The 10,366-nt window shown below is 44.2% G+C and overlaps 1 non-coding gene across 1 annotated transcript; it reads right to left on the bottom strand.

The window, feature by feature from the left end:
• Window positions 1-9,771: 9,771 nt before the first annotated feature.
• Window positions 9,772-9,853, bottom strand: Trnag-ccc (transfer RNA glycine (anticodon CCC)). Its single transcript has one exon. It is a non-coding gene; the product is annotated as a tRNA-Gly (tRNA).
• Between the last annotated feature and the right edge of the window lie 513 nt (window positions 9,854-10,366).

Here is a 10,366-nt window from a genome sequence, read left to right as displayed (position 1 = left end):
CAATGGAGGAAGGATAGCATCTTCAACAAATGGTGCTGGGAAAACTGGAAATCCATATGCAACAAAATGAAACTGAATCCCTTTCTCTCGCCATGCACAAAAGTTAACTCAAAATGGATCAAAGAGCTTGATATCAAATCAGAGACACTGCGTCTGATAGAAGAAAAAGTTGGCTCCGATCTACATATTTTGGGGTTGGGCCCCAAATTCCTCAATAGGACCCATAGCACAAGAGTTAATAACAAGAATCAACAAATGGGACTTACTCAAACTAAAAAGTTTTTTCTCAGCAAGAGAAACAATAAGAGAGGTAAATAGGGAGCCTACATCCTGGGAACAAATCTTTACTCCTCACACTTCAGATAGAGCCCTAATATCCAGAGTATACAAAGAACTCAAAAAAATTAAACAATAAGAAAACAAATAACCCAATCAACAAATGGGCCAAGGACCTGAACAGACACTTCTCAGAGGAGGACATACAATCAATCAACAAGTACATGAAAAAATGCTCACCATCGCTAGCAGTCAGAGAAATGCAAATCAAAACCACCCTAAGATACCATCTCACTCCAGTAAGATTGGCAGCCATTATGAAGTCAAACAACAAGTGCTGGCAAGGATATGGAGAAAAGGGTACACTTGTGCATTGCTGGTGGAACTGCAAATTGGTGCAGCCAATTTGGAAAGCAGTATGGAGATTCCTTGGAAAGCTGGGAATGGAACCACCATTTGACCCAGCTATTCCCCTTCTCTGTCTATTCCCTTAAGACCTAAAAAGAGCATACTACAGGGAAACTGCTACATCCATGTTCATAGCAGCACAATTCACAATAGCTAGACTGTGGAACCAACCTAGGTGCCCTTCAATAGATGAATGGATAAAAATAATGTGGCATTTATACACAATGGAGTATTACTCTGCACTAAAAAATGACAAAATCATGGAATTTGCAGGGAAATGGATGGTATTAGAGCAGATTATGCTAAGTGAAGCTAGCCAATCCCTAAAAAACAAATGCCAAATGTCTTCTTTGATATAAGGAGAACAACTAAGAACAGAGCAGGGAGGAAGAGCATGAGGAAAAGATTAACATTAAACAGGGATGAGAGGTGGGAGGGAAAGGGAGAGAGAGGGGGAATTGCATGGAAATGGAAGGAGACCCTCATTGTTATACAAAATTACATACAAGAGGAAGTGAGGGGAAAGGGAAAAAAACAAGGGGGAGGAATGAATTACAGTAGATGGGGTAGAGAGAGAAGATGGGAGGGGAGGGGAAGGGAGGGGAGGGGAAGGGAGGGGGATAGTAGAGGATAGGAAAGGCAGCAGAACACATTAGACACTAGTATGGCAATATGTAAAACGTGGATGTGTAACCGATGTGATTCTGCAATCTGTATACGGGGTAAAAATGGGAGTCCATAACCCACTTGAATCAAATGTATGAAATATGATATGTCAAGAATTATGTAATGTTTTGACTAACCAACAATAAAAATTTTTAAAAAATGTTAAGAACTATTTTAACAGGGGTGGTGTCATTATAAATGATTATAATTTTCTTCTTTATATTTTCTGATCATTTAAAATATCTAGACTGACATGGCATTTTAAAAGATACTTAATATGAAAAGAAATATTGTAGGTATAGCTAAAGGGAGAGAAGTAGAAATAATTAGCTTGGTTGGTTGGTTCGCGGTGGACTGAGGATTGGACGTAGGGTCTTGTGCATGCTAGGAAAGTGCTCTGTCACTGAGCTATATCCCAGTCCCAATAATTAGCTACTTGCTTCCTCCTTACCTATATTTTCCTAAATTTTCTACAGTGATCACGTATTATTTTAAAACTGGAAGATGGAAACTATTGAAAAGTGAAACTAATGTAGAGACATTTGAGGACATGGGTATTTTTCTCTGCAGTGGCCCCTAGGACAGTGTTTTCTGTTGAAAGATGACTGTGGACATCTCTCGTGTATTGTTCTCTCTGTATTTGAATGCTTCTTCCTACATACCAAGCAGTTCAACACTCAGGTTTAAACTTTAAAATCTCTTAGTTAGGTTGGGGCTGCTCCTGCGTAGAGTGTCTTTCTGGGTCACGGGAAGCTCCCGTAGATGGGGAATGGAACCTGTCTTCCCAGGCCCAGACCAGATCTCCCACCAAAAGATGAAAGGACAATCCAACCTACTGATCCCTCCAAAACCTGGTGACTGGGATGGGATCCCTAGACATTTGGGGTTTCTTGCCAACTCCAGCAGCAACACCCCAGGAGTCAGCAGAAGATCTCAGGAGTCGATGGGTCACCCTGTCCTGACGCCAACTCCTTCCTATTTTTCCAAGGGTCTCAGGAGCTCCTACAATTGGTAACTTACATCTGCACCTGAGAACATGAAATTGCTGCTCCTCCTTCCTGCCTCCTCAGGTTCTGCTCCCCAGGATTAGCCTGTGATTCCTCACCCCATCCAGGCCCTAAGTAGACAGGCTTTCCCTGATGATTCGTATAGAAGAGAAGAAAACCAAAACCTGTCTTCCTCCGCTCACACACTCAGCACAGATCTCAGATCCTGCAGAGTTTCCCACATGTTAAGCAATTCTGCAGTGGACGCCAACTGGGAGTCCTGCAGTTCAGCTCTCTGACACGGTCAACCTAGAGTTGGAGCCAGATCCCCCAAGACTGTCCCCACTTCAGATGCTGTTGTGGCTTGGATCTTAAATGTCCCCCAAAGGCTATGCATTGAAGGCTGGGCCACCAGCTGATGGCACTACTGGGAGGCAGAGGAACTTTGAGGATGTGGGTCCTAAGGGAAGGGAGTGAGGTCATTAGGGGTGTGTCCTCAGAGGGGCGATTGGGACCCTGACCCCCCACCCTCTCTCTCTCTCTTCCCAGCCACCAGGATCTAAGCAGCTTTGCTCCACCAGGCTCTCCCCGCCATGTTTGGCCTCTCTACAGGCCCAGAGCATCAGGGCCAAGCAACCATGGACTAAAACCTCTGCAACAAATATTTCCTCCTATACAGATGCCCATTGCATGTAGTAGGTCACCACCTATACTTTGACCAGTCAGCTATAAATGGGGGGTTTCGTGAGCCTCTCCGAGGATCCGATTAATTTACGAAGCCAGACCCCATCACTCAGAAGGAGGCTTGACTTCTATTTACCCATGTGTTAAAAAGGACATTGCAAAGAATCTTACAGATGGACAGCCAGATGAAGTGGTACACAGGGCCAAGCACATGGGGAGGGGGGCAGCGTTCCCTACCCTCTCCCTGGGGCCACCTTCCGGGAACCTCGACATGTTCAGCATCCCAGAAGCTTCTTGTTCTTTGGGGACTTTTATTAGACATGGTCGATTATACGATTGGCCACTGGTGATCACCTCAACCTTCACTCCTTCTCCCCTCCTAGGAGGTCAGAGGTTAGCTCCCCTGGCACCAGCCTCTCACCCGAAGGCTATCCAGGCCACCGGCGCTCCCCAGCCACCAGTTACCATATTACTATCCAAAAGCACTTTGGAGATTCCCAGAGTTTTAAGAGCTCTGTGCCAGGAATCTGGGTCAGGGACCAAACAGACATTGATTTTCCTGCCATAATACCCTAACTTCCAAGCATGAAGCCCTGCCAGCCTACCTCTGTAGATGTCTCAGGCTGCACCCCTCAGGTTGGGAAGCAAACAGATTCCCCATGACCATGACCCTTTGAGAATTTGGATGAACATGAATCCTGCATGGATTCCACAAGAAACTGTCCGTGGGGCTGCCTGGCCACCCAGGTCTCTGGGAGTTCTGCGGCTAAGGCCGAGGGTTCTCGCCTCCTGGTTAGCCAGGTTAGCAGGCCACAGAGGGAATTTCTGCACTAGGACTTCCCTGCCAACTTCTCTGCATCTAGTTCCTCAGAGTCACCAACCACACAACACACCTGGAGGACTCTCCATGGCAGATGTCCTGACCCCATTCGGGGTTCTTGTCTCCTTGTCTTGCCTTGAGCCTGTCCCCTCTGCAAATGTTTTATAACAAACAGAGCTATTATCAACTACGATGTAAAAGAAAAAAAAAAAAAAAAGGAAATTCTTCTAGTTCCTAAACATGTTTTCTTTGTATGGGACAAACGTGGAGCAGAGTCAACCCTCCACTCCACCACCCCACCCAACCCCCCACCCCCCCGCAAGCAACACTAACAGCAAAGACCAGGGTGGGCTCTTCACACCTGCCTGAAGCAAATTATTGTTAATACCAAGTTATAAACCCTTAAAAAAAAAAAAAGAAAGAAACCTTAATGGAAAAGCTAACAGCTCATTAACTATGCAGAGTGCCACCCCATAGGACACATTCCAGCAGAGGGAGGGCAACTGCATTCATGTGGCCTTTCAGCAACCCAAAGGCTCTTGACAAGGATGGTCAATAGCAAACTGTTCGACCCTGGTATCAGGACAAGCCACTCGCAGTTGCGTGACTCGTCCTGCTCCCTGAATTAGTTCTGGCAAAACTCAGCTGATTTACAGGACATGACTTCCACCCTGAGAGAATGCAGCACACCTGTGGGACCCAGGAGGGGAGTGGGCTGCGGCCATGCGCTGGCGATGAGGGACCGTTAGCCTCTGACAGTGGGCACAAAGGCCAGGCCTGTTATCACAAATAAGCTGTTTGCTCACAGTTTGGCCCTATTTCTGCAGACTGTGTACCTAAATGAAAGTACTTATCCACTGGGGCAGGGTTCAAAGCTCAGATGATAAATGTAGTCCGCTGCTAAAAAGATGCAAGCTTGGGAAAATATAGGGAAAGAGCAGTTAGATGAACCCCAGGGTGGGGTGGGAGAAATTATATGGCATTCTTTTATACCTTCAAAAAAAAAAAAAAGGGATTTGTTTTCCAGTACTAGAGACAGAACCCAGGGGCACTTTATCCCTAGGCCTTTTATTTATTTATTTTATTTTGAGACAGGCAGGGTCTCCCTAAGTTGCTGAGGATGGCTTTGAACTTGCAATCTTCCTGCCTCAGCCTTCCGAGTGGCTTGGATTATAACTGTAATCCCGGTGGCCATCAATTAATTTTAATTCCAAAAGTTCCAAGCCACTCTTTCAGGGAACTAATTAACGGCTAATATTGTCCCCAGAGTGTTCCCCCAGGTTTGTAAGGGCAGAGCGCTCACCAACTACTGTGTTCTCTCACTGGTCATTACAGGTGGTGCTGGACTAAGTCCCTTGGGGACAGGTCTGGGAATTCCTGGGTGTAGTATCTTAACAGCACTAGTGGCCCTTCCTCAGACTCCCTCGTGAGTTTTAGATTTTGTATCCGTGGGGATTTGGCCCACCACAGTCCCCTCACATTGTGCTCTATTGAAAGGTCGATCCTAAGGTCAAGGGTATGTCTTACTACAGGTAGGTCCTAGTATTATTCTCATAAGCAATTCTACAAAAAAAATTCTTGCTTTTTTTTTTGAACCCTATACAGTATGTAATTCCTCATATTCCACCTCATATTTCTTTCTTCTTTTTTTTTCTTTTTCTTTTTCTTTTTTTTTTTTTTTTGGTACTGGGGATTGAACTCAGGGGTACTTGACCACTGAGCCACATCTCCAGCCTGATTTTGTATTTTATTTAGAGAGACAGGGTCTCATGGAGTTGCTTAGTGCCTTGCTTTTTGCTGAGGCTGGCTTTGAACTCATGATCCTTCTGCCTCAACCTCCTAAACCTCTGGGATTACAGGCATATGCCACCGTGCCAGGTCCCACCTCATCTTTTGGCACAGAATAAGATGGGGTGGGAATATGAGAAATAGATTCTCATTATCACTGGTCCATACACATGATTTTTCTTCAGTTTTTTTTTTTAATTCCCTTTTGACCTTCCTACCCACCCTCCTCTCCACCCACCCACAAGCAGCGATCCTAAAGTGTCTGATGTTTGTATTATTGGTTTGGATATTGCTGCTTTGTATCCATATATTTTTTGGTTTTGCTCAAAATTCTCCTACCAGATATTTCTTTGGTGCATGTTACAATCCAGTCCTTGTCCATTCGCATTTTTATTGTTCACACATTTTAGCAATATCAGTGATAGAATCTTGGTGTTCTCTCTTTTTTTCTTTTTCCTTTTTTTTTTTTTCAGTACTGGGGATTGAACTCAGTACCTAGCAGTGATTTACCATTATGCAACATCCCCAGCCCTTAAAAATTTTAAGCCCTTAAATTTTTTTCTTTTGAAACAGGATCTCATCAAGTTGCTACCACTAACCTTGAACTTGCAATCCTCATGCCTCAGTCTCCCAAGGTCCTGGAGTTACAGGGTTGCACAACTTCACCTGGCTGGTTTATTTGACATTTTTATCATGAGTTTTTTAAGGTTTTTTGTTTGTTTGTTTGTTTGTTTAGTCTTTGGTAGTCTTTTTCCTTATCTTCCTGCACCCTCAGCAGGTGACCACTGCTAACAACATGGGGAGGGTCTATACCTTTGTAAGATCATTCGATCCATTGATCCATTAAATAAGTGGACACACATATCCATGAGTGTGAGAAAAAGAAAGATGTAGTTTAATGAAACAGGATTCCTAATCTGATAGTGACAATTTTCTTTTCTTATTTAAGAATATATCATGTTCATCTTTTCAAGGCAGTAGACCCAAATCTAATGCTTTTTTTTCTGAGGTAGGATCTCCCTGTGTTACCCAGGGTAACCCTGAATTTATAGGCTCATTTGATCTTTCTGCCTCAGTCTCCCAGTAATTGAGGCTACAGGTACACACCAGCACACCCAGCCTTAATGCTCATTCTTCATAGCTGTGTACTATTTCATGAAATAGCTGCTTAACAATTCATCCAGTCATTCCCCCACTGATGGGCACTTAGGTTGTGCTTGGTTTTGTTCTGTTTTCCTCACAACAAAGCAGCAGTAAAAAGTTCTGTGCATGAATCTATAAACCCTGGTGCTTTCATTTCTGTAGGATAGATTCCCAGGACTGTTCTTATATTTTTTACTTTCATAAATGACATTAGGTTATATGCCACGTTGCATTTCTTATCTTTTTTTTTTTAACCATACACTGTGATGTGGCTATCTATCAATGTTGTCGTTTGCAGACCTCCTCTGTTGGTTCTGACAGCTCTGCAGTATCCACAGTGAGCCCCAATTCACTTCACCCATCACAGCGCTCGCACAATGGCCAGGTGTCCTCAACATCTCAAAAGTCACTGCACTTAACAATAAAGCATCATCAAGTAGAAAATAAATAATTCCAGCTTCTTAAAACTCTCAACAAATTTGATTTTGGAAAATTATTAAGATCAACCATGGAGCTGGGCACGGTGGCACACACCTGTAATCCCAGGGACTTGGGAAGCTGAGGCAGGAAGATCATGCGTTCCAGGCCAGCCTTGGAGATTTAACAAGACCCTGTCTCAAAATAAAAGAAAAATGGTTGGGGATATAGCAGTTGAATGCCTGTGCATTCAATCCCCAGTATCACTAAAAAAAAAAAAAAAAAAAAAAAAAAAAAAAAAAAAAAAAAAAAAACCAACCTCAAGAAAAAGTGGAGATGGCAGAATTTGATTATGGGGAGCTTGTATCTGTTGGAAATCTACTGTGCCAAGCACTTTATGAAAACCTTATTGATTCTCAACACAAACCTCGGGGTAATATTTACCCCCTGACCAGATGAGGAAACAGGGACAGACAGGTTTCATGCATTCTTCAAACTAGTGATAGAAACAGGATCAAAGTCAGTCTGCCTGGTTCCAAAGACAGCCCTTCCTGCCACTCCTGATAAACTTCAAACCACATTAACATCTCACTTTTTAGAAAAAGTCTCATAAGTAGCATTGAAAACCAGTAGAGAACGGCGTATGAGTATCACAGGATTTTCAATCTACAGTTTCATTCAAGGATTTTGAGAACAGTAAAAATTGATATTCTACCCAGCAAAAATTAAGAGTCTTAAATTAATGTTCCCAGAGGCTTTAAAAGACTAACAAATTCATAGAGAGATGGGAGGGCAAAAGAAGTGAGACTCAGAAGAATTCATGGTTCTGATTCCTCTAGATAGAGTTGGAGGTCAAGCCAGGCATGGTGACCCACACTCATGATTCCCATGAGCAGGGAGGCTGAGGCAGGAGGATTGAAAGTTCAAGGCCAGCCTTGAGACTCTCAGTAACTTCATAAGACCCTGTTTTGAATTTTAAAAAAATAAAATAAAAAGAAGGTCTTGGGACATAGCTCAGTGGTAGAGCACCCGGGGTTCAATCTCTGGTACTGAAAAAAAAAAAAAATCCCAGTCTGCCTTCATTCTGTGTTCAGCACTCAAACCCTCTCATCAAAACAGAAGTGAAAAGAGAAGACTCCAAGAAGCCTTTGAAAAAAGCTTTAGCAGCAAAGAGGTGCCGGGACTTTCTAGGAAGACCACTAGGTGGGGCTGGAGAGGGGGTAAAGAGGGAGAGGACCAGGCTGCCATGTAGGGGAGCAGGGCCCAATGAGCCTAGAAGGAGCCGGGAACCAGGCTTGCAGGCAACAGGGCACCAGACTAAGAAGCATCATCTTTTCTTTACGAGCCATCATGAAGTTTTGTCATTTTTCAATTCAGGTTAAATGCACATAGCATTCAGTCACTGTAGTGAACAACTCAGTGGCATTTAGTAACTTCACGATGCTTTGCAGATTCCATCTCTCTAGTTCCAAAATACTTCCATCATCCCAACATAAAACCCCACCCTGGTGAAGCAGCTCCTCCACAACCCACTCCCCAACCCCTGGTCATCACCAATCTGCATTGTCTCCATGGATTTGCCTCATCGGGGTATTTCACATAATGGAATCACACAATCTGGCCTTTTTGTGTCTGGTTTCTTTCACCTGCATGATGGTTTCCAAGTTCACGAAGCGTCCGTCACTGCTGTAAGTCCTTTCTATGGCTGAATACTATTCCATTGTATGACTGCACCATTTTTATACTCATTCGCCCACCGATGGATCTGGGGGCATTTCCTTTTCCATTACTACAAAGAGTGCTGGTGTACCATTTATGTATATCATGAGTTTTCAAACTGAGTTGTGCTTGAGAAAGACCAGAATGGACTAGAAGAGTTAACAAGGACAAATCAGTGGCCACTACTAAGCAATGAGGGTCAATGAAGAGGCAATTGTTTGAGGGAGACGTTAGAGGTAGAGTCGGCAGGACGTGCTAGGCGATAATTGTGACCGTGGGGCACAGACAGCAGGTGGAGAAGAAGAGAGCAAGAGGACACTAGGATTTCTACCTTTGCTAGTCGGGTAAGGACAGAGTCGTGAAGGGAGGACGGGCGAGCTGAGCCTAGATCCGTTAGATCGAGGTGCCACTGGCCACCCAGTTGGATATGCAGTAGGCAGTCAGCAATGCCACTTGAGCTGGCACAGCCAAGAAGGAAAGGGGGGTGCAAAGAGAATGGCAGGGAGAATCCCTGGGGAAACCCTCAAAGGAGACCACAGGATTCTGGGCCATTGCCTGTGCTGCATGCTCTTCCTGGGATGCTGTTCCCTTCCTCTGAGCTCAGAGGACACCAGAGGGGAGCAGAGAGTTTTTTGTTTTTTTTAAAGATCCTTCTTACATTCCATAGGCCAGAGTGTCAACATGACCACACTGTCCTGAGAGCACAGGGAGGGAAGGGGCAGGTTTTAATATGAAACCAAAACCCACTACCAGGGCTGAGGGCACAGCGCAGTGGTAGACCGATTGCCTAGCATCATGTAAGGCCCTGGGTTGGATTCCCAGCATTGCACAAACTTTTGTTTTGTTTTGTTTTTGTTTTTGTTTTTGTGGGGCTGGGGATTGAACCCAGGACCTTGTGCATGGGAGGCAAGCACTCTACCAACTGAGCTATATCCCCAGCCCCACTGCAAAAAACATTTTTTAAATTTCAAAAGCAATAGCAAATTTCTTGTCCATAAGACAGACATAATTTTAAGTCTTTCAAAGTCCCTCATTTTCTAGCTCAGAAGACTTGAGGCAGGGACTGGGGATGTGGCTCAAGCGGTAACACGCTCTCCTGGCATGCGTGTGGCCCGGGTTTGATCCTCAGCACCACATACAAAGATGTTGTATCTGCCGAAAACTGAAAAATAAAAAATAAATTAAAAAAAAAAGACTTGAGGCAGAGAATGGTTACTCAGTTACTCAATGGCAAATTTAAAATTAGAAATAATAGGCTTGAGCCCAACACAGTGGGGGCTGCCTGTAATCCCAGCAGCTCCAGAGACTGAGGCAGGAGGATAGGGAGTGCAAAGCTAGCCTTGGCAATTTAGCAAGGACCTAAGCAACTCTGGGAGACCCTGTCTCTAAATAAAATACAAAAAATGGACTGGGGGTGTAGCTCAGTGGTGGAGCACCTCTAGGTTCAATCCTCAGTACC

Source organism: Urocitellus parryii, chromosome 9 (genome assembly GCF_045843805.1).
Source record: "Urocitellus parryii isolate mUroPar1 chromosome 9, mUroPar1.hap1, whole genome shotgun sequence".
NCBI lineage: Eukaryota > Metazoa > Chordata > Mammalia > Rodentia > Sciuridae > Urocitellus > Urocitellus parryii.
The sequence above is the reverse complement of the archived record's forward strand: the minus strand, read 5'-3'. Positions and strand labels throughout refer to the sequence as shown.